Here is a 25,144-nt window from a genome sequence, read left to right on the forward strand (position 1 = left end):
GTGGAAAGAAAAAACAAGCAAAAGGAAAGAACTATGTACACTTGGTACACTTCCATTGGTATCTCCATATTGTTGTCCATTCTTCCTCAGATATAATTATCCCTCCTTCCTTCTCCCATTTTGTTTTAATGTATGAAGTCGAATGTGTTTTAAGATGTGACAGCCCTTTATGCATGCTTGAAATGATTCTACTACCATTATCTGAATTATATGCTTTTCTAAAGAGCTCTATCAAGCATGTACTTGCCTTGGTTACATTTTTAAGCGTCTTCTTAACATATTGTCGCATCTGTAAATACCGATAAAAATCTTGTTTTTCTAGTAAGTGTTTCTCTTTAAGCATTTCAAAACTGAACAGTGTTCCTTCTTTCATTATGTTGCAAAGTACTGTTATTCCTTTAGCTGTCCAGCCTTAAATCTAGCATCCAATTTATTTGGTGTAAAATCAGAGTCACATCATTTAAGAATTGCAATATCTCCCTCTAGATTATATTCTTTTATAGTGGTTTTCCATATTTTAAGAGTCAATTTCACCCATGGGTTATTAATAGTATTTATGTACCTTTGCAGGTTGTTATCAGCCAAAATTCCTTGTATGGGGATGGGAAGTACCTGCTCCTCAATGTTTTTCCATTGAGCGTCATATGATGGGTTGCACCAACATATCACAGCTCTCAACTGTGCTGCAAAATAATAATCTCTAAGAGAAGGCAAGCCCCATCCCCCCTTTTCCTTTGCTAACTGCAAAGTTTTGAGACGAACTCTAGGCCTTTTATCTTGCCAAATATACCTTGATAGCATCTTGTTCCATTCATTGAATTGATTTTGATTAATCTCTATTGGTAGGGTCTGAAAGAGATATAACAGTCTGGACATTATATTCATTTTAATAGACTCAATCCTTGAACTGAGACTGAAAAAAGGAATCATGCTCCATCTTGCCACGTCTTCCTTAATGTTTTTTATATAGAGGCTGATAATTACATTCTGATAATTTTGCCAAATCTTTTGGCATAGTGATGCCCAAATATTTGAAAGACTCTGTGTGCCATGCCCAGGAGTATTGACTTTCAATTTCTCTTGGTGGGCTATAGTAATATGAAAGTAATTGGGTTTTATCTGTGTTGATCTTGTTTCCTGATAATTGACCATATTGTTCAAAGGATCACATCAATTTAGGTAAGGAGTATGTGGTTGCCCTAGTAGATCAAAATGTCATCTGCATAACAAGCCAAATTATGCTCTGTCCCTTTAATAGTAATTGCCCTGATATCTTCATTTTGTCTGATGTATTGAGCTAATGGTTCCAGATATAGCGCGAAGAGTAGTGGTGACCATGCACAACCCTGTCTCGTGCCCCTTTCTAGGGTAAGACTATTTGATAAATATCCATTGATTTTAATCCTAGCAGTAGGATTGTCATAATGTGTCTGTATAGTTTTAATAATTGTGCCTTGGAAACCAAATCTATGTAAAACTCTGTAAAAAAAAAAAAAAAATTCCAATTAATCGAATCAAATGCTTTTTCAGCATCCACGCTTATTACTATTGCTTTGATTTTATTTTTTTGTATATGATCCATAATGTGAAGTGTCCTTTGTATATTGTCTTGAGTCTGGTGTTGTTGTATAAAACCTGTCTGATCATTACCTATCAGTATGGGTAGAAACTCCTATAATCGTTTGGCCATGATGAAAGTAAAATAACCTATAATCTACATTAAGAACGGATATTGGTCTAAATGACCTGCATTCCATTTTATCCTTGCCTTCTTTCGGTATAGCTGAGATTATCACTTCCTTCCAACTGGGTGGCATTTGTGCCTTTTTTAGAGCCCAGTTCAGTGTGGGGAGTAAAACAGGAATTAACTCATTTTTAAATTCTTTGTACCACTCTGCCGTATACCCATCTGATCCTTGTGACTTGCTTAATTTAAGCCTACTAATTGCAGCTTTTAATTCAACTTCAGTTATGTCAGCAGTCATCATTCTATTCTGTTCTTCGCTTAAAGTGGGTAACTCTAGAGAATTCACGAAGGTGTCAATTTGGGTTATGCTTCCCCCTGGAACTTTGGAATATAGTGTTTTGTAAAACACTTCAAAAGCTTCTTGAATTTCACTTAGCTTATTTTTTATCATTTTTGTTCTTGGGTCCCGAATTCTATGAATTGTATTTTCTGCTATAAAAACACAAAATGCTGGCAGAACTCAGCAGGCCAGACAGCATCTATGGGAGATCATCTCTCCTGATGAAGGATTTCGGCCTGAAACGTCGTCACTACCTCCTCCCATAGATGCTGTCTGGTCTGCTGAGTTCTGCCAGCATTTTGTGTTTTTATTTATTTCCAGCATCTGCAGATTCACTCGTGTTGTATTTTCTGCTATCTTTTTTTTCAGTTTCCACGCCAATATTTTCATAGATTTCGATCCACTTTTATAATGTCTCTGTTTCAGAAACATTAAGTTTTTCCTGATTTCTTGCGTAGCCAAATTATTTATTTCATTCCTAATTATTTTAATTTCCCCTAATGTATCCTGTGCCAAATTCAATTTGTGTTTTTTCTCTAGTTCTTTCAGCCTATTTTGTAATTCCTCTATTGTTTTATTCCTTATTTTTTTAACTTATATGATATCGTTATAATTTTCCCTCTAACGACCGCCTTCAGAGTATCCCATAAAATGGGAGGTGAAACCTCTCCATTGTCATTAAATTCTAAGTAGAGACCAATTTCTTTTTTAATTTGTTCTTTAAAGTACGGATCATTGAGTAGATTTGAATTTAGTTTCCAAATAGTATTCTTTGGTTGTAGATCAAAATCAACAGATAAATATATAGGTGCATGGTCACTTAGATCCATTGTCCCAATTCCACAGGTGTTTATTTTGTCTTTGTCTTTTCCAAATGTTATGAAATAGTCTATTCTTGTATATACAGAATGTGGAGCAGAATAATGAGTGTAATCCCTTATGTAAGTCCCTCCATATACCAATTAAACCAGCATCCTCAAAAAGTGTATTAACTTTCTTATGTAAAAATTTTGTTTCATAGGTTTTTCTATTGGAAGAGTCTAAGTTTGGTTGTAATTGTAAATTTAAGTCTCCCCCACATATCAGGAGACCTTCTGTTTCTGTTACCATAATATCAGTAATTTTCTGAAAGAAACCAATATCACTTCCTGGAGTATTCAATAGAGTAACTGAATTGCCATCTATATTCCCCCTTACCAGAATATATCTGCATTCTTTATCTCCCATTTCGAATATTTTTTCAAAATTTAGCTTACTTGAGATAAGAATAGCAATTCCTCTCATATGTCCTGATTTATATGAGAAGAAAAACAGATTAGTGAAGCCCATTCTCTTTAGTTTTTTATGCTCATTATCACTTAAATGAGTTTCCTGTAAATATACTATATGGGCTTGTTCTTTTTTCATTTTGGATAAAATTCTCTTATGTTTGATTGGATTTAATAGCCTATTTACATGAAAAGAAATGAATTTTACCTTGTGCTTAGCCATCTGTTTTTGTCTGTCAATGTATCATTGAAATTAGAATAAAACTTAGTCGATCTACTCCATGAACAAATAAGAACCAAGAAACTCAAATAATAACAAAAATGGCAACGAACGTGTGATTCCAAAATTACACACCCTGGACAGCATTTCTGAAAAGCACTTGTTTTGGGGGACGAAAATGTCATTTTAGTGTGGACAGAGGGTAAAAACGAAAAAAAAAAGCTTCAGTTACGGATTTATTTGGTGTAGTGTGGACGTAGCCTCAGGATCTCTGTTCATTAATGCTTCGATATTGCAGTAAATGATTCCCATAAAAGAGTCAAAGAGCCCAACAAATACAGTATTTTGAAGTACAATATTAATGTAGTCACTAAAGTGAAAAAATGTTCTTTGGTTCTAAAGGAAAATTAAATAAATTCTAATGGTGATTGAAACAAAGACTGTCTGATATGGTGGGGTGGGGGGTTGCTACTGCACAAGATTGAAGTAAGTTGCAGATTCTTGAAAAATTAGTCAGGTCCATCATCAGTACAAGGTTCAACTGAAACCAAGACATCTTCAAAGAGCCGTGCGTAGGAAGGTAACGTTCGTCATTAAGGACCCCCATCACCTAGGACATGCACATTTCTCATTGTTAACATCAGGTAGGAGGGACAGAAGCCTGGAGACACACACTCAATGATTCAGGGACCGCTTCTTACCCTCTGCCATCCGATTTCTAAATGGACATTGAACCCATGGATACTACCTCACTAAAAAACACAAAATGCTGGCAGAGCTCAGCAGGCCAGACAGCATCAATGGGAGGAGGTAGTGATGACATTTCAGGCCGAAACCCTTCATCAGGGTTTCATCATCACCCTCCTGATGAAGGGTTTCGGCCCAAAACGTCGTCACAACCTCCTCCCATAGATATTGTCTGGCCTGCTGAGTTCTGCCAGCATTTTGTGTTTTTGGTTTATTTCCAGCATCTGCAGATTTACTCGTGTTGCCTTTGAATACTACCTCACTGCTTTTTAAAATTTCTGTTTTTTTTCTTGCACTACTTATTTTAACAACTATTTAATAGACATATATATACTTAATGTAACTCAGTTTTTTCTCTATATTTATTTATCATGTATTTCATTGTACTGCTGTCATAAAGTTAACAAATTTCACAACATATGCCAGTGATATTAAGCCTGATTCTGACATTCAGCCCCTCAAGATTGCTCTACCGTGCAATTAAATAATCGGCTTATCTTTTCCTCAGCTCTGTTTTCTTCCTTTTGTTCTTCATAACAGGATACTCTTTCATCAAATTTACCCACCTCTGATTTGATAACTCCTGTTGATATAACTAATTCCTCACGTTTTTTTGTGTTACAATGTTGTGAATGTGACTGAAAGGATTTGCATTGGCTTAAAAATCATTGGAAGTATTATTTAGCTACTGTTATTTAACATTATTACTTAATTAATAACCATTCCATGAAAACTGTGAATTCATAGCATGTATACAATTTACTTAAAATTCTGGACAAAGTGAGTTTATCTTGAACTCCCTTTGGCAATGGACTGATGAGCATAAGAATACCAAACTCTCACCAGAATGAAGTTTAGAAGTAGGGGTAATACTATTGCAGTGAAATACTGAAATGCAAGATTCTAACTCCCCTTTTAAATAACTTGATAGATTTGCTAGCTTCATTTACTTTAATAAAGTTTTGTATCAGAGCAGTCAATCAATGCCAGCACAGAGTTCTGGTTAGCTAATTAATTGTTGTTTAGATTAGTTCCGCTGATTTGAAATTGTATTAAGAAATGCATAATTATTTCCACGGGGCACTGAAACAGCCGGACCATCACATCCCTCCTCAATCAAATGATGTTAAGATCCTCTTTTTGCATTGCCCTTGTGGAGCACTGGATGGATCTTGTCCCATTCTCTGAAATGTCAACTGGGTTACCGTCCTTTAGTAGCCCAATTTTCATCCATTTATTTGAAACCAAATGTTCAGGGTGTCGGGAACTTGGTCCCTTTCAGAATGGCAGGACCATATTGGTAACAGGAATGAGGTGGTCTGAATGTAGTTTATACAATGTGAACTTTCCTTTTCCAGTCTCATAAAATCGAACTGTGTGCAGCACCCTAGAGTTCCAGTATTACTGTGATGGAACAAGCAAGCAAAAGGAAACTGAAGAGTAAAATCTGTAATGCTGGAATCATATTTTAGATTATTCCATGATTAGCCTTGGGAGTCTATGGGGCATTTCATAAGGTTTCTGCTATCTGAGCATTTACCTCGGCCAATATTCACTTCTTTCGAAAGACAGATTATGTCTACTGGACTCCATGACAGTGCAAACTGAATGTGATTTTCTTAAAGACCAAGTTTAATGAGAAAAGATTTTTTGGCCTTTTTCTGTTTATCTTCCTTTTCTAACTTAAAATGAAGCTTTCTGATTTTATTCTTTAAAACTCCATCTGTAATGAACTGGAATAAAGTTTCCTATATTCACGATGATGTTATCTTTTATTTCCTCTGCATGGTGTCTTCCTGCATTTGCATTTAACCCTGATCTCACGTTTTGCCTCTTTTTCAAATATTCTGACTACATTTTAAATAATTAAGAGCCTATGTAAGTAAAAATATGCGATCAACAATACTTAAAACAAAATATTTGTGTGTATTAAGCAGATCTTTAATAATAAAATTTATGAAAATTTATGCTGGTAACGGAGTTTGTAGAAAACACCTTCAAATGATCTTTAGCACTGCTGAGTTTGATAAGGTTAATGGAAAAGGTTTATGATATGTCAGATCAAAGTATGGAATAAAGGCAGCTGCTGTGCAATGGACTGGCTTTATTACTGTTGATGAGAACAATAGCATAGTGATACAGGAAATCTAGTACAGCAGACATAATTACAGATATTTGAAAACTGTAGTAATTATAATTAAAATATCCAATATATAACTGTGATAACATCTATTCTTTAAAAATTTTTTTTTGGTTTTTGGTATGTTTTGTTGAAGTATTTTTACACAAGCTTTCTCAAAAAAGGTAGGCTTTGGCTGGATATTTTTAATCTCCTGTCACTTGCAAAGAGCCTTGAACTATATTTGTATAATTTAACATGTTCAATTTCCAGGACTTTGCAGTGTGAATCTCGAGTAGTGGAATGGAATGTCCTTGCATCCTGCGAAGATTTGATATATCTGAGGCACAGACGCGAACTGGGAACAAATGGGCTACACACTTTGGATGGTTTTAGCCTTATGCATGTAGAAAGGAGTGTTCTTGCTGGCCACATAATTGTTGTGATGGTGGTGGCGATGACGGTGAGGGGAGGGGTGCAGGGGCATGGTCTTCAAATAATGTGGCCGGGAAGAAGAGTGAACGAAGATGAAATAAACAAAAACAGCAATACAATTTAATGTAGTTTTCAGATTTATTTAGATAAAAGCTGGAGGACAAATTTCAAAAGCTTCTTTCAGGAAAACAAGGATAATTTTGTGTGTGTGTGTGAGAGAGAGAGATGACATTCTGTACTATTTGTACTTCATTATATCAGATTAAAGGGTCTGCGAAACTCCAGTCAGTCCATTTCATATGTACTTCTTAGTGTTACTAAATTTAAAGATTACTTCAAGTATGGAAACATCTCGTAACACAGTCCTTAAACTGGACTGTGTACCCTTTCTCCTACCTTCAGATTTCCTCACAACCCCCCGTCCCCCCAGATTACTCCTTCAGGATTGTTACCCTTGCTACGTCTATTTATTGCCAACACTATTGTGACATTTTCCTTCATCTTTCTAAATTCCAGTCTTACCTTACAGCACTCTGCTCGCTAAAGGCTCATCTCAAAGTACTCATCAAACCTGTTGAAAGGAGATTGCTGTTGACCAACATTCACCTTCTAGCAACTGCTCTCTAATACCACCTCATACCCCCACTGGGTCATGACTCTACAACCTATCATCAAGCTGTTGTCTCCAAGGTACTCACTGATCTCTTATTCTCTGGATATCTGCCCTCTGAAGGCCCCAGCCAAGACCCCAATCACACTCATATTCTGCTGTGCCTCTTTCTTAACAACAGGTCCAATGGAGTCCCTTCCTCCCCAACCACGCTTGTTCTTCACATGTTCCCTCCTCCACAACCACCCTCGTTCTTCACATGTTCCCTCCACAACCACCCTCGTTCTTCACATGTTCCCTCCTCCACAACCACCCTCATTCTTCACATGTTCCCTCCTCCACAACCACCCTCGTTCTTCACATGTTCCCTCCTCCACAACCACCCTCGTTCTTCACATGTTCCCTCCTCCACAACCACCCTCGTTCTTCACATGTTCCCTCCTCCACAACCACCCTCGTTCTTCACATGTTCCCTCCTCCACAACCACCCTCGTTCTTCACATGTTCCCTCCTCCACAACCACCCTCGTTCTTCACATGTTCCCTCCTCCACAACCATCCTCGTTCTTCACATGTTCCCTCCTCCACAACCACCCTCATTCTTCACATGTTCCCTCCTCCACAACCAACCTCGTTCTTCACATGTTCCCTCCACAACCACCCTCGTTCTTCACATGTTCCCTCCACAACCACCCTCGTTCTTCACATGTTCCCTCCCCCACAACCACCCTCGTTCTTCACACGTTCCCCCCTCCACAACCACCCTCATTCTTCACATGTTCCCTCCTCCACAACCACCCTCATTCTTCACATGTTCCCTCCTCCACAACCATCCTCGTTCTTCACATATTCCCTCCTCCACAACCACCCTCATTCTTCACATGTTCCCTCCACAACCACCCTCGTTCTTCACATGTTCCCTCCTCCACAACCACCCTCGTTCTTCACATGTTCCCTCCTCCACAACCACCCTCGTTCTTCACATGTTCCCTCCACAACCACCCTCGTTCTTCACATGTTCCCTCCACAACCACCCTCGTTCTTCACATGTTCCCTCCACAACCACCCTCGTTCTTCACATGTTCCCTCCACAACCACCCTCGTTCTTCACATGTTCCCTCCACAACCACCCTCGTTCTTCACATGTTCCCTCCTCCACAACCACCCTCGTTCTTCACATGTTCCCTCCTCCACAACCACCCTCGTTCTTCACATGTTCCCTCCACAACCATCCTCGTTCTTCACATGTTCCCTCCACAACCACCCTCGTTCTTCACATGTTCCCTCCACAACCACCCTCGTTCTTCACATGTTCCCTCCCCCACAACCACCCTCGTTCTTCACATGTTCCCTCCACAACCACCCTCGTTCTTCACATGTTCCCTCCACAACCACCCTCGTTCTTCACATGTTCCCTCCACAACCACCCTCGTTCTTCACATGTTCCCTCCTCCACAACCACCCTCGTTCTTCACATGTTCCCTCCACAACCACCCTCGTTCTTCACATGTTCCCTCCCCCACAACCACCCTCGTTCTTCACATGTTCCCTCCTCCACAACCAACCTCGTTCTTCACATGTTCCCTCCTCCACAACCAACCTCGTTCTTCACATGTTCCCTCCTCCACAACCACCCTCGTTCTTCACATGTTCCCTCCTCCACAACCACCCTCGTTCTTCACATGTTCCCTCCACAACCACCCTCGTTCTTCACATGTTCCCTCCACAACCACCCTCGTTCTTCACATGTTCCCTCCACAACCACCCTCGTTCTTCACATGTTCCCTCCCCCACAACCACCCTCGTTCTTCACACGCTCCCCCCTCCACAACCACCCTCATTCTTCACACGCTCCCCCCTCCACAACCACCCTCATTCTTCACACGCTCCCTCCACAACCACCCTCGTTCTTCACACGCTCCCCCCTCCACAACCACCCTCGTTCTTCACACGCTCCCTCCACAATCACCCTCGTTCTTCACACGCTCCCCCCTCCACAACCACCCTCATTCTTCACATGTTCCCTACTCCACAACCACCCTCATTCTTCACATGTTCCCTACTCCACAACCAACCTCGTTCTTCACATGTTCCCTCCTCCACAACCATCCTCGTTCTTCACATGTTCCCTCCTCCACAACCATCCTCGTTCTTCACATGTTCCCTCCTCCACAACCAACCTCGTTCTTCACATGTTCCCTCCACAACCATCCTCGTTCTTCACATGTTCCCTACTCCACAACCAACCTTGTTCTTCACATGTTCCCTCCTCCACAACCAACCTCGTTCTTCACATGTTCCCTCCACAACCATCCTCATTCTTCACATGTTCCCTCCTCCACAACCACCCTCGTTCTTCACATGTTCCCTCCTCCACAACCACCCTCGTTCTTCACATGTTCCCTCCACAACCACCCTCGTTCTTCACATGTTCCCTCCACAACCACCCTCATTCTTCACATGTTCCCTCTACAACCACCCTCGTTCTTCACATGTTCCCTCCTCCACAACCACCCTCGTTCTTCACATGTTCCCTCCTCCACAACCACCCTCGTTCTTCACATGTTCCCTCCACAACCACCCTCGTTCTTCACATGTTCCCTCCACAACCACCCTCGTTCTTCACATGTTCCCTCCTCCACAACCACCCTCGTTCTTCACATGTTCCCTCCACAACCACCCTCGTTCTTCACATGTTCCCTCCACAACCACCCTCGTTCTTCACACGCTCCCCCCTCCACAACCACCCTCGTTCTTCACACGCTCCCCCCTCCACAACCACCCTCATTCTTCACATGTTTCCTCCACAACCACCCTCGTTCTTCACATGTTCCCTCCTCCACAACCACCCTCATTCTTCACTTGCTCCATCCAAATCAAAGGTGAAGCCATGGGAATCCACAAATACCGTGTCTGGTGAACTTAGCATTTTCTTCATTGTGAGTTTATCTCTTCCAGTAAGGAGACCAAAATTGTACACAGTACCTCAATATTCATGGCATCAATGCCCTCTACAGCTTCTTAGCTTCATCAAAACAGATTCTAGTTCTCTACCAGGTATGATAGGCTGAGATTGGATTCTTATTCGTCACTATACTGCATGACCCCACCGTCTTTTTCTTTTTGCCCGCCTTTCTCAAATGTCAAATACCCTGCACCCCAAAATAATTTTTTGAATTAGTTTAAATTTTCTCAAAATCTGTAGCAAAAACTACACTGAGAGGGTTTGGTCCTGATCTGAATCTGCTGTGTGTAACCCTGCTTTAGAATGATCCCTACGCTTCTGAAATCCAAAGCCATCCCTCCTGCATCTTCTCTCCACCTATGCATTCGTATGTTTGATGCTTGTAGATATAAGGATTTTTTCAACATAAAAGACAAATACTATCCTGAAAGGGGGCATACTTTTTCTTCTGGACCATCTCTTGCACCTTTGGTGAGATTGAATACAGCCATTTTTCTGAAAGCTGGGGATGGATTCCTGTGCCAGGTTTTTATCCCATAAAGTCGGGTTATTTTATTGCCTTCCAAAATGAGTTAAGGTAGGTTTGACTGAGCATGAAGGGTGCAGATTTTCTAACAAAGGATATCTTGGCTTGAACTGGCAATTTTATAAGTCATCTTAATTCTTGGCTCTAAAATTGGTGTTGTGACTGTTAACCAGAGACACTGAAGCTGATAATATAGTTATCTTTATTCATCACAACTAGCTTCAGGAGGACCTCTTGGTAGAGTCTCCAAACCCAAATTACATAACATGTTTATACCTTTCAGAACAAAGGGTTTTTTTTCAGTGTAGTCAGTGTGGTGTCCGGATTGGTCTCCTTTTCAGATTAACCAGATCACGATACGAACGTTCCTGACTCGACCCTTGTATTTTTTACGAGGCCGAGTGGCTCGCTCGACACTCAACCCGGCACGGATGGAAAGCGTGCTGGGGGGTGGCCCGACTTGGATTCGAACTTGGGAGCCTTCACTCCGGTGTCTGGCGCTGATGCCATCGCGCCACCAGCCGGCCAGGTACAGTGGGTGATTCAATGCTAATTCAATAATTACAGTGATATTGTTTATATGATATAGTTGATAATGCTTTCTTTGAATTACCTATCTGCTGTGGGAGATACCTTTGAAAGTTCAAACACCTTTTCTGATACAGAGAAATTCACACAGAATGTCAACATGCTTCTGGGGTCAACAATGCTACTAGACACCAAAAAATAATGCTGTCACAGTTGACTCTTGAGTACACAAATATCCCAGTGATTAATAGGCTATTTGATGTGCTAAGTGATATTAGTCTGATCTCCAAGTTTCCTTGAACTTGTTTACAATGGTGCAAATAACTTTGCCATGTTGCCTGGTTTAATGCATGCCTGGTAACATTGTCTTATGTTGCATCTCTTGAGAAATCTGCATCATGGTGCTCCACAGGCAATATTCTTTATTTTGCTTTTTTGCTTGTAACTTACAATTTACGTTAAGAACTGAAGACTGGTTCTTCTTTAAATTTATATCTGCTATATTCACATAACTCCAGAATACTTCCTAAAGCTGTTAAGCAAAATAAATTAACATAGACATCAGTAACTGAATATCTAAGTATTAATAACAACTTTCAATGCATTAGTAAAAGTCCATGAACAAGGAGGAACAGGGGTTTCTTGAGGTCCATGTTCATAAATTGCCCAAAGTTACCATGCAAGTTGATAGGATGGTTAAGAAGGCAAATGGTATATTGGCCTTCATTAGTTGGGGGAATGAGTTCGAGAGCCACAAGGTCTGTAAGACCCTTTAGTGGAGATTTACCAGGATGCTGCCGGAATTAGAGAGCATGTCTTAAGAGGATAGGTTGGGTGAGCTAGAGTTTTACTTTTTGGAGGACGAGAGGTAACTTGAAAGAGGTGAGCAAGTTGATAACGGGTATAGATAGAGTCGACAGCCAGCACCTTTTCCTGAAGGTGGAATTAAGAAAGCGTGTAATTTTAAGGTGATTGGAGGAAAATATAGGGGGGATGTCAGAGGGTAATTTTTTTTTTACAAGAGAGTGGTGGGTGCGTGGAATGCACTGCCAGGGGTGGTGGTAGAGGCAGATAAATCTAGGACACTTAAGAAATCTTTAGATCGGTACATAGGTGTTTGAAAACTGGAAAGGCTATGTAGGAGGGAAGGGTTAGATTGAAATTCGAGTAGGTTAAATGTCAGCACGACATCGTAGGCTGAGAGCCTGTATTTTGCAGTAATGTTCTATCTTTTAATGTCATTTATTTAAAAAAAAATTACCGTATGGCCTGCCATTAGTTCGTGACCCCACTTATTAGCTCACCCGTTGACTCAGAGAGCAATGAAGTAGATCTATTAGTGTTTTAAAAGTAGTTTTATGATGGTTGCAAACAAATATTTTTCTTCAAAATAATATTGCTTTGTAATGGAAACATAGAGGAAAAACTTAACACCATGGGATTCAATTTTCACCTGGCATCCTTCCCTCTATCAGACTTATGGTACATATTTGAAAATGGAAGGAACATAATGCTTACTTTTTCATTGCCCAAAGCTATGATGTAATTTTTACGTGGGCCATGTAAATTTGTCTCCAGAATTCACAACTACAGTAGTGGAAGACAGCTTTCATCAACAACCTACAGTAAGTGCCTGCCATAGGATTCAGTTTATAATTATCTCGCAGAAATGTGAACGTTTCTACAAGCAGTAAACAATCTTTAAAGGAAATGCTGGAAGCAAGTTCAAAGGTGGCATGGAAATATTTTAACGAGCTTTCATGAAAAACTAGGAGAAGTGGGGTTAGAGTCGTCACTACAAATCCTCCCTTTTATTCGGACCCTCTAGATTATCTCTTTCTGGGCTTTCAGTCTCTTGTTTGGTGAGCTGGCCACCAATCAACTGTATCCTAATGTGACCCAAACCAAATATGTTACTGGCATGTTGCACAAGAATTTAAAGGAGCCTCTGACCTCACAAGTGTTTTGAAGAATGTTTAAAATTGCTCCATGGTAACTCGGCTGATCTGGAACTGGAGAGGTGTGATTCATTACTCAGTGTAAGACTTGCACGGAGACATTTGTTATTATTTTCATTGTGATATAATTTACTTTATAACAGATGGTTATAGATGGAAACTCACTGCAAAGCCATTTCAAACGCACAGAAAGCTCAGGCCAAAAAAGAACTGAAACAGAATAGCACTGGAAGTGCAGCCAAGTGGATTGAAGAGAAGTCAAATGTAAGAGGATTTTATACTGTATTCTTAAAGTAAGAACTTCAAAGACAAGACTTTGAAATTGAGCAAATGTTAAAGTACTTTTAAGCTGTATTGAATTCTCTTTATGTTGTGGGAACATTCAAATTGAATAGGGCATGAACAAAAATAAGTATTTATTATTAAACTGATATTGATGTAAGTTTAAGAGAAATGCAGTAACATTTTTTTACATGCACTATGTAAATTCCTCTAAGCAATTTAAGTGTCTGTGGATATCAGAGTCACTTAGAACAGTAGAAATGTTTTTCACTGCCAAATCTCATAAGGCATAAGCTCAGAGCAGACTCTCAGGTTTTGATTACTTACAGATCGCTACCCATGGAATACTCTGCCTCACTGAGAGGCTGAAAAGTACAAGTCTCCAGCATATTTCACACCATGTATAAATTGTGGCCACGCTAGGTTGCATTCTGGTGATGAGTTGGTTGAAGCACAACCCAGGACAGTGAACAGATATAAAAGATTACAGCATTAATGGGAACCACTTGACACATTCAGTTTATGCCGGCTTTATGAAAGAGTAATCCAGCTAATTTCAAAACCTTGTCTATTCCCCATAGACATGCAGATTCTTTCCATTTGGATACTTAGCCAGCTCCCATCTGAATTCTACACTCAAATCTGCACCAGTACTACTCTGTTAATGTATCCAGACACAAATCATGCAGTTTATAAAGAAGTTTTTCCTCAATTATCATTCCTACCTCTTTATTTTATCTCCCCTGGTTCTTAGTCTTTCTATTAGGGGAACAGTTTCTCTCTGTCTATACTGGTCATAAATTCAAACACCTCTGTAAGATCCCTTTACAATGTCGTCTGTTCCTAGCAGCACAAGTCCAGCCTCAGTCCACCTGAATAGTTTCCCTCAGCCTGGGAATAAATTCAATAAATTTCTTCTGTATTATCTCTATCACCTGTATATTTCCTAAAGTGTCGGGTCCAGAACTAAACCCAGTACCAAAGTTGCAGAGTTTATGAATAATTTGCCTTTCTATTTTGCTTCAACCTGCAATGGGGGTAACATGGGAGAGGTAATATTCCTAGAAACTAGTTCATATCGCTATTTTCTGTATAGATGAACCTCTCTTTTCCGTTAAGTCCTGGGTTACAAGTGGAGAATTGTACCAATGGGATGTTCTTCTTTCATTAAGCTTTTCTATCAGCAATGATAAAGCACCCCACAACCGTTAGTTCATTGCTGAGGCCAACATTAAACTCTTGGGATGGACAAGGCATATATGAGAGAAACAGCAAATTTTGTCAATTGTAATGTTCAGTCTGTGGGGCAATGAAACTCGGATATAAAATATGATTGATTTACAAAACATAAGAAATAGGAGCATCTATCCTGTTGAGTCTGCTCTGCCATTCAATAAGATCATGACTGATCCGGCCATGGACTCATCTCCACCTACCTGCCTTTTCTCCATAACTCTTAATTTCCCTACTATGCAAAAGTCTATCTATCTTTATCTTAAATATATATACTGAGGTATCCTCCACTGCTTCATTGAGCAGAGAATTCCACAGATTCACCACTCTCTGGGAAAAGCAGTTCCTCCTCATCTCCATCCTAAATCTACTCCCCCAAATCTTGAGACTACATCTCTAGTTCTAGTGCTGCAATATTTTACCATTTAAATAATAATCTGTTCTTCAATTTTTCCTTCCAAAGTGGATGACCTCACATTTACCAAGACTGTACTCCATCTGCCAGAACCTTGCCTACTCACTTAACCTATCTATATCTCTCTGCAGACTTCCCGTATCTTCTGCACAATTTGTTTTTCCACTCGATTCAGTATCATCAGTAAACTCAGATACACGACACTCGGTCCCCTCTTCCAGATCGTTAATGTATATTGTGAACAGTTGCAGGCCCAGCATTGACCCCTGTGACACACCGCTCACCACTGATTGCCAACCGGAGTAACACCCATGTATCCCAACTCTCTGCTTTCTATTAGTTAAACAATCCTCTATCCATGCTAATACATCACCCCCAATTCTATGCATCCTTAACTTGATAAATCTTTTATGCGGCACCTTATCGAACGCCTTCTGGAAATCCAGGGAAACATCATCCATGTGTTCCCCTCTATCCACTGCACTCGTTAAATCCTCCAAGAACTCCAGTAAGTTTGTCAAACAGGACCCGCCTTTGCTGGATCCATGCTGCATCTGCCTGATGGATCCATTTCTTTCCAGATGCCTCACTATTTCTTCTTTAATGATAGCTTCAAGCATTTTCCCAACTACAGATGTTAAACTAATTGGTCTATAGCTAACAGCCTTTTGTCTACATCCTTTTTTGAACAGTGGCATGACATTCGCTGTCTCCAATCTGCCAGTACCTGTCCAGAGTCCAGAGAATTTCTGTAAATTATCACCAAAACCTCTACTATAACTTCTGCCATTTCTTACAGTACCCTAGGGTACATTCCACCAGGACCAGGGGACTTACCTATCTTGAGGTCCACATGTTTGCTCAGCACCACCTCTTTAGTGAAAGCTATTGTATCGAGGTCCTCACCTCCCATTGCTATCATATCATCTCTCTTTGGTATGTCAGCTGTGTCCTCCACCATGAAGACTGACACATAATAGTCATTCAAAGCCTCTGCCATTTCCTTATTACCCAATATCAATTCCCCCTTTTCATCCTCCAAGGGACCTACATTCACTTTAGCCACCCTTTTCCATTTTATAGTTATAAAAACTTTTATTATCTGTTTTTATATTTTGTGCTACTTTATTTTCATAATCTTCCCTTTCTTTATTGCTTGCTTAGTGGTTCTTTGTTGCTTTTTAAAGTTTTCCCAATCTTTCAGTTTTCTGCTACTCCTGGCGACTTTGTATGCACAGGCTTTCAGTTTGCCGCATTCCTTTATTTCCCTAGTTATCCAAGGCTGGCTTGTCCCAACTTTACAGTCCTTGCTTGTAACTGGAATATACTTTTGTTGAGCGTCTCTCAGTATCACCCTGATTGCATCCTTAATTAAGAGCGCTATCCCACCTCCCTTACCTTCTTGTCTATCCCCTTATATAACCTGATATCCTTGGATATTTAATTCCCAATTCTCTTTGTTGAGCATTGTGAAAAATCTCTTTGAAAGTCTTCCACTGTTCCTCAACTGTTCCACCATACAGCCCGTGTTCCCAATCTACACTAGCCAAATCCTCCGTTATCCCATTGAAGTCTCCATTGTTTAGGCATAATACATCGGTTTTTGATTAAACTATTAAACCCTCCATTTGTATGAGAAATTCAGTCATACTGTGATCACTCTTTCCTAGAGGATCCCTAACTACAATATCATTAATTTTACCTTTCTTATTGTACAGGACCAGACCTAAGATAGCACATTCCCTTGCAGGTTCCGTAACATGCTGTTCAAGAAACCCATCATGGATGAATTCTGTGAAGTTCTGCTCAAGACTGCCTTGACCAACTTGATTCACCAATCTGTGTGCAAGTTAAGGTCCCCCCACGATAACTGCTGTTCCATTCTTACATGCCTCAGATATTTATTGCCTATGCCACTGTAATGTTATTATTTGGTGGCCAATAGACAATTCCCACCAGGGATTTCTTTTCCCCTTACTATTCCTAATCTCTACCCAGATGGATTCAACATTCTGCTCCTTAGATCTTGTACATCTCTTACTATAACCCTGATCTCATCCTTAATTAAGAATGCTACCACACTTGTTTTTATCTACTGTTTTATTTAATTGCCTGAGAGGAAGCTAAACAGAATTTCATTGTATCTATGTATAATGACAATAAAGATAATTCATTCCCTTACCTTCCTGTCTATCCTTTCGTATAATCTGATATCCATGGATATTTAATTTGCTATCCTCTCCACCCAGCAACCATATTTCTGAAATGGCCCCCTTGTACTGATCTGTGCCACAAATTCACTGACCTTGTTTCAAATACTACGGGTTATTAAAATAAAGTGCCCTTACACTCATTGCGCTTTTAAAATCTTTGAATCTTTTTCTCTTTTGCACTTGACTTTTCTTTATTCCACTCTTACTTTTCTCTTTTTATATCTTCTGTTTTTTCTTTATCTTTATCCACACTTTTCTCTTTTACTCTATCCATACTTTCCCAATCTGTTGATCCCAGCCCGCTGCTATTTAGTTTAAAGCCCTATCCACAGCCCTAATTAAGTGATCCACTGGGATCCAGGCCCCATCATGGTCCCATTGCAACAGCTCTCTTCTTCCCCAATACTGGTGCCAATTTCCCATGAAATCAAACGCACTTCTCCCACATCAGTCCCTGAGCCACACATTTAATTCTCTAATCTTCTTGGCCCTATGCCAATTTGCAGTGGCTCGGGTAGTAATCCAGAGATTACCACCTTTTTGGATCCGCTTTTTAATTTAGTCCCTAGCTGCTCAAATTCCCTCAGCAGAACCTCTTTTCCCATTCTACCCAGTCATTGGTACCCATGTGGATTATGACAACTGGATCTTTCACCTCCCTCTGCAGGTCACTTAAGATGTGCTGAACCTGGGCACCAGGCAGACAACACAGCCGTCAGGACACCCTATCCTCGCGACAGAGGACTCTGTCTATTCCCCTGGCTATACTATCCCCAATTACCACTTTATTTCTTTTCTCTCCCGCCTCTCGAATGGCTCCCTGAACTACCATGCCACAGTTAAGGTTGCTCATCCTTTCTACAGTGCCCACTTCCGTTGACACAGGAAGTAAGAATCTCAGACCTGTTGGACGAGCTCAAAGGCTGAGGCTCCTCCAGCACTGTCTCTTGGATCCCACTACCCACCTCACTCACAGTCACACCTTCTTGTCTGAATTTGAGGCAGCTAGTTTAATGGGTGTGACTACATCCTGAAACAGAGAATACAGGACTCTCCCCCTCCCTGATGTGTTTGAAACTCAGATTCCAGCTCATCAACTTTGAGCCTGAATTCCTTGAGCAGCCAACACTTGCTGCAGAAATGGTCACCAGGAACCACAATGGGGTCCACCAGCTCCCACATCATGCAGCTACAGCACATCACTTGATCCTGCATCATCCCTACTTTATTTAATTAGTTGTAACTTAGTGACTTTTTATTCAACCACTACAATAGCCTTACCTGTGCCTTCCTGCTGAAGCCTCTTGAGCCAAAGCCTCAAGTTCCCACTCCTATACTGGTCCACTCACACAATGGCCGCTCCGCTTTGACCCTGCTTTACTTTTATTTGCTCCTGATAATGAATCACAAATCAATTGGTCTGCTGCTGATCCGCTGAGCCCGGCGAAAAGTTCCTTTCTTAAACTCTTCTCCCTGACCAGTGCAAAGCTCTCTCTTTCTCTCTGCAAGTTGATTGGTCTGCCGCTAATTGGGTTGGCTATTAAAGTCAAGTCCATCCTCTGCTACACCTTCTCCAGTCCAAGGACATGGTATGCTGCTATGTCAGGTTAGATCATTTGGAATTCAGGGAGAGATGGCTAACTGAATATACAATTGGCTTGACAATATGAAGCAGAGAATTTTGTTGATAGGTTGTCTCTTGACTGAAGTCTAGTGATAGTGCTGTGCCTCAGGAATTAGTGCTGGGGCCATTGTTTATCACCTGCTGTATATCAATAGTCTGGATGAGAATGTACAAGGCATGGTTCATTATTTTGCAGATGATATTAAAATTACCAGTATATTTGACAGTGACGTTATTAAAAATTACAGAGGGATCATGATGAGCTGGGAAATCACAAAGTGAGTTTAATGCAGACAAGTATGGCAGTTTGAAAAGTCAAATCAAAATAGGACTTTCATAGGAGCAAACACGAGGAAATCTGCAGATGCTGGAAATTCAAACAACACACACAAAGTGCTGGTGGAACACAGCAGGCCAGGCAGCATCTACAGGGAGAAGTGCTGTCGAAGTTTCGGACTGAGACCCTTTGTCAGGACTAACTGAAAGGAAAGATACTAAGAGATTTGAAAGTAGAGGGGGGAGGGGGAAATGCGAAATGATAGGAGAAGACCGGAGGGGGTGGGATGAAGCTAAGAGCTAGAAAGGTGATTGGCGAAAGTGATACAGAGCTGGAGAAGGGAAAGGATCATGGGACGGGAGGCCTCGGGAGAAAGAAAGGGGGAGGGGAGCACCAGAGGGAGATGGAGAACAGGCAGAGCGACGGGCAGAGAGAGAGAGGAAAAAAAACTAAATATGTCAGGGATGGGCTAAGAAGGGGAGGAGGGGAATTAACGGAAGTTAGAGAAGTCAATGTTCATGCCATCAGGTTGGAGGCTACCCAGCCGGTATATAAGGTGTTGTTCCTCCAACCTGAGTTTGGATTCATTTTGACAGTAGAGGAGGCCATGAATAGACATATCAGAATGGGAATGGGACGTGGAATTAAAATGTGTGGCCACTGGGAGATCCTGCTTTCTCTGGCGGACTGAGCTTAGGTGTTCAGTGAAACGGTCTCTCAGTCTGCGTTGGGTCTCACCAATATATAAAAGGCCACACCGGGAGCACTGGACACAGTATACCACACCAGCCGACTCACAGGTGAAGTGTCGCCTCACCTGGAAGGACTGTCTGGGGCCCTGAATGGTGGTGAGGGAGGAAGTGTAAGGGCAGGTGTAGCACTTGTTCCGTTTACAAGGATAAGTGCCAGGAGGGAGATCGGTGGGAAGGGATGGGGGGGACGAGTGGACAAGGGAGTCGCGTAGGGAGCGATCCCTGCGGAAAGCAGAAAGGGGGTGGGGAGGGAAAGATGTGCTTGGTAGTGGGATCCCGTTGGAGGTGGTGGAAGTTACGGAGAATTATACGCTGGACCTGGAGGCTGGTGGGGTGGTAGGTGAGGACAAGGGGAACCCTATCCTGAGTGGGGTGGTGGGTTGATGGGGTGAGGGCAGATGTGAGGGAAATGGGAGAGTTGTGTTTGAGAGCAGAGTTGATGGTGGACGAAGGGAAGCCCCTTTGTTTAAAAAAGGAAGACATCTCCTTTGTCCTGGAATGAAAAGCCTCATCCTGAGAGCAGATGCGGCGGAGACGGAGGAATTGTGAGAAGGTGATGGCATTTTTGCAAGAGACAGGGTGGGAAGAGGAATAGTCCAGGTAGCTGTGAGAGTCTGTAGGCTTATAGTAGATATCAGTAGATAATCCGTCTCCAGAGATGGAGACAGAAAGATCAAGAAAAGGGAGGGAGGTGTCAGAAGTGGACCAGGTAAATTTGAGGGCAGGGTGAAAGTTGGAGGCAAAGTTAATGAGCTCAGCATGCTTGCAGGAGGCAGTGCCAATACAGTCGTCGATGTAGTGAAGGAAAAGAGGGGGATGGATACCGGTATAGACTTGGAACATGGACTGTTCCACAAAGCCAACAAAAAGGCAGGCATAACTGGGACCCATACGGGTGCCCATGGCTACACCCTTGGTTTTGGGGATGTGGAAGAGCCAAAGGAGAAATTATTGAGAGTAAGAACTAATTCCACTAGACGGAGGAGAGTGGTGGTAGAGGGGAATTGGTTAGGTCTGGAATGCAAAAAGAAGCAAAGAGCTTTCAGACCATCCCGGTGGGGGATGGAGGTATATAGGGACTGGACATCCATGGTGAAAATAAGACGGTGGGGGCCAGGGAACTTAAAATCATTGAAAAAATTCAAAGTGTGAGAAGTGTCGCGAACATAGGTGGGAAGAGATTGAACAAGGGGGGGATAAGACAGTGTCCAGGTATGCAGAAATGAGTTCGGTGGGGCAGGAGCAAGCTGAGACAATAGGTCTACCTGGACAGGCAGGTTTGTGGATCTTGGGTAGGAGGTAGAAACGGGAAGTGCGGGGTGTGGGAACTATGAGGTTGGTGGCCAAATCTCTGCCCATCACTCTGCCTGTTCTCCATCTCCCTCTGGTGCTTCCCCCACCCCCCTTTGTTTCTCCCGAGGCCTCCCGTCCCATGATCCTTTCCTTCTCCAGCTCTGTATCACTTTCGCAAGTAACCTTTTCAGCTCTTACTTTCATCCCACCCCCTCCGGTCTTTTATCATTTTGCATTTCACCCTCCCCCACTACTTTCAAATCTCTTAGTATCTCCTTTCAGTTAGTCCTCATGAAGGGTCTCAGCCTGAAACATCGACAGTGCTTCGACTTATAGATGCTGCCTGGCCTGTTGTGTTCCACCAGCATTCTGTGCGTGTTGTTAGGACTTTCATAACCAAGGGGATGTTGTATAATTGAGGGACATTGGAGTTATACATGGTTCCCTGAAAGTGGAGTCACAGATAGACAAGTTGGTATAGGTAGCTTTTAGCATGCTACTCTTCATCAATCAGGGTATAAGTACAGAAGCTGGGAATTTACATTGCACTTACACAAGATGCTGGGAGGTTACATTGCAGGTGTACAAGATGCTGGGAGGTTACATTGCAGTTGTACAAGATGCTGGGAGGTTACACTGCAGTTACACAAGATGCTGGGAGGTTACATTGCAGTTACACAAGATGCTGGGAGGATACATTGCAGTTACACAAGATGCTGGGAGGTTACACTGCACTTACACAAGATGCTGGGAGGTTACACTGCAGTTACACAAGATGCTGGGAGGTTACATTGCAGTTACACAAGATGCTGGGAGGTTACACTGCACTTACACAAGATGCTGGGAGGTTACATTGCAGTTACACAAGATGCTGGGAGGTTACATTGCAGTTACACAAGATGCTGGGAGGTTACATTGCAGTTACACAAGATGCTGGGAGGTTACACTGCACTTACACAAGATGCTGGGAGGTTACATTGCAGTTACACAAGATGCTGGGAGGTTACACTGCACTTACACAAGATGCTGGGAGGTTACACTGCAGTTACACAAGATGCTGGGAGGTTACACTACACTTACACAAGATGCTGGGAGGTTACATTGCAGTTACACAAGATGCTGGGAGGTTACATCGCAGTTACACAAGATGCTGGGAGGTTACATTGCAGTTACACACGATGCTGGGAGGTTACACTGCAGTTGTACAAGATGCTGGGAGGTTACATTGCAGTTACACAAGATGCTGGGAGGTTACATTGCAGTTACACAAGATGCTGGGAGGTTACACTGCAGTTGTACAAGATGCTGGGAGGTTACATTGCAGTTACACAAGATGCTGGGAGGTTACATTGCAGTTACACAAGATGCTGGGAGGTTACATTGCAGTTACACACGATGCTGGGAGGTTACACTGCAGTTGTACAAGATGCTGGGAGGTTACATTGCAGTTACACAAGATGCTGGGAGGTTACACTGCAGTTGTACAAGATGCTGGGAGGTTACATTGCAGTTACACAAGATGCTGGGAGGTTACATTGCAGTTACACAAGATGCTGGGAGGTTACATTGCAGTTGTACAAGATGCTGGGAGGTTACATTGCAGTTACACAAGATGCTGGGAGGTTACATTGCAATTACACAAGATGCTGGGAGGTTACACTGCAGTTGTACAAGATGCTGGGAGGTTACATTGCAGTTACACAAGATGCTGGGAGGATAAATTGCAGTTACACAAGATGCTGGGAGGTTACATTGCAGTTCTACAAGATGCTGGGAGGTTACATTGCAGTTACACAAGATGCTGGGAGTTTACATTGCAGTTCTACAAGATGCTGGGAGGTTACACTGCAGTTGTACAAGATGCTGGGAGGTTACGTTGCAGTTGTACAAGATGATGGGAGGTTACATTGCAATTACACAAGATGCTGGGAGGTTAAACTGCAGTTACACAAGATGCTGGGAGGTTACATTGCAGTTACCCAAGATGCTGGGAGGTTACATTGCAGTTACACAAGATGCTGGGAGGTTACGTTGCAGTTGTACAAGATGATGGGAGGTTACATTGCAATTACACAAGATGCTGGGAGGTTAAACTGCAGTTACACAAGATGCTGGGAGGTTACATTCCAGTTAAACAAGATGCTGGGAGGTTACATTGCAGTTACACACGATTCTGGGAGGTTACATTGCAGTTGTACAAGATGCTGGGAGGTTACATTGCAGTTGTACAAGATGCCGGGAGGTTACACTGCAGTTACACAAGATGCTGGGAGGATACATTGCAGTTGTACAAGATGCTGGGAGGTTACACTGCAGTTGTACAAGATGCTAGGAGGTTACATGGCAATTACACAAGATGCTAGGAGGTTACATTGCAGTTGTACAAGATGCTGGGAGGTTACACCGCAGTTGTACAAGATGCTAGGAGGTGACATTGCAGTTACACAAGATGCTAGGAGGTTACATTGCAGTTACACAAGACACTGGGAGGTTACACTGCATTTGTACAAGATGCTGAGAGGTTACATTGCAGTTACACAAGATGCTGGGAGGTTACATTGCAGTTACACACGATGCTGGGAGGTTACACTGCAGTTGTACAAGATGCTGGGAGGTTACATTGCAGTTACACAAGATGCTGGGAGGTTACACTGCAGTTGTACAAGATGCTGGGAGGTTACATTGCAGTTACACAAGATGCTGGGAGGTTACATTGCAGTTACACAAGATGCTGGGAGGTTACATTGCAGTTACACACGATGCTGGGAGGTTACATTGCAGTTACACAAGATGCTGTGAGGTTACATTGCAGTTACAGACGATGCTGTGAGGTTACACTGCAGTTACACACGATGCTGGGAGGTTACACTGCAGTTGTACAAGATGCTGGGAGGTTACATTGCAGTTACACAAGATGCTGGGAGGTTACATTGCAGTTACACACGATGCTGGGAGGTTACACTGCAGTTGTACAAGATGCCGGGAGGTTACATTGCAGTTGTACAAGATGCTGGGAGGTTACATTGCAATTACACAAGATGCCGGGAGGTTACACTGCAGTTGTACAAGATGCTGGGAGGTTACACTGCAGTTACAGAAGATGCTGGGAGGTTACACTGCAGTTACACAAGATGCTGGGAGGTTACATTGCAGTTACAGAAGATGCTGGGAGGTTACATTGCAATTACACAAGATGCTGGGAGGTTACACTGCAGTTGTACAAGATGCTGGGAGGTTACACTGCACTTACACAAGATGCTGGGAGGTTACATTGCAGTTACACAAGATGCCGGGAGGTTACACTGCAGTTGTACAAGATGCTGGGAGGTTACACTGCACTTACACAAGATGCTGGGAGGTTACATTGCAGTTACACAAGATGCTGGGAGGTTACACTGCAGTTACACAAGATGCTGGGAGGTTACATTGCAGTTACACAAGATGCTGGGAGGTTACATTGCAGTTGTACAAGATGCCGGGAGATTACACTGCAGTTACACAAGATGCTGGGAGGGTACATTGCAGTTACAGAAGATGCTGGGAGGTTACATTGCAATTACACAAGATGCCGGGAGGTTACACTGCAGTTGTACAAGATGCTGGGAGGTTACATTGCAGTTACACAAGATGCTGGGAGGTTACGTTGCAGTTGT

At 42.1% G+C, this 25,144-nt stretch overlaps 1 long non-coding RNA gene across 1 annotated transcript in view; it reads left to right on the top strand.

Annotated features, from left to right (window-relative positions):
* Positions 1–13,410: 13,410 nt before the first annotated feature.
* The window catches only part of LOC132405157 (uncharacterized), an 85,749-nt gene continuing 74,015 nt past the window's right edge, over positions 13,411–25,144 (top strand). Inside the window, exons 1-2 of the long non-coding RNA XR_009515778.1 lie at positions 13,411–13,464; positions 13,546–13,666. This is a non-coding gene — a long non-coding RNA (uncharacterized LOC132405157). The remainder of the gene's footprint in view (positions 13,465–13,545; positions 13,667–25,144) is intronic.

Source organism: Hypanus sabinus, chromosome 15, assembly GCF_030144855.1.
Source record: "Hypanus sabinus isolate sHypSab1 chromosome 15, sHypSab1.hap1, whole genome shotgun sequence".
Taxonomy (NCBI): domain Eukaryota; kingdom Metazoa; phylum Chordata; class Chondrichthyes; order Myliobatiformes; family Dasyatidae; genus Hypanus; species Hypanus sabinus.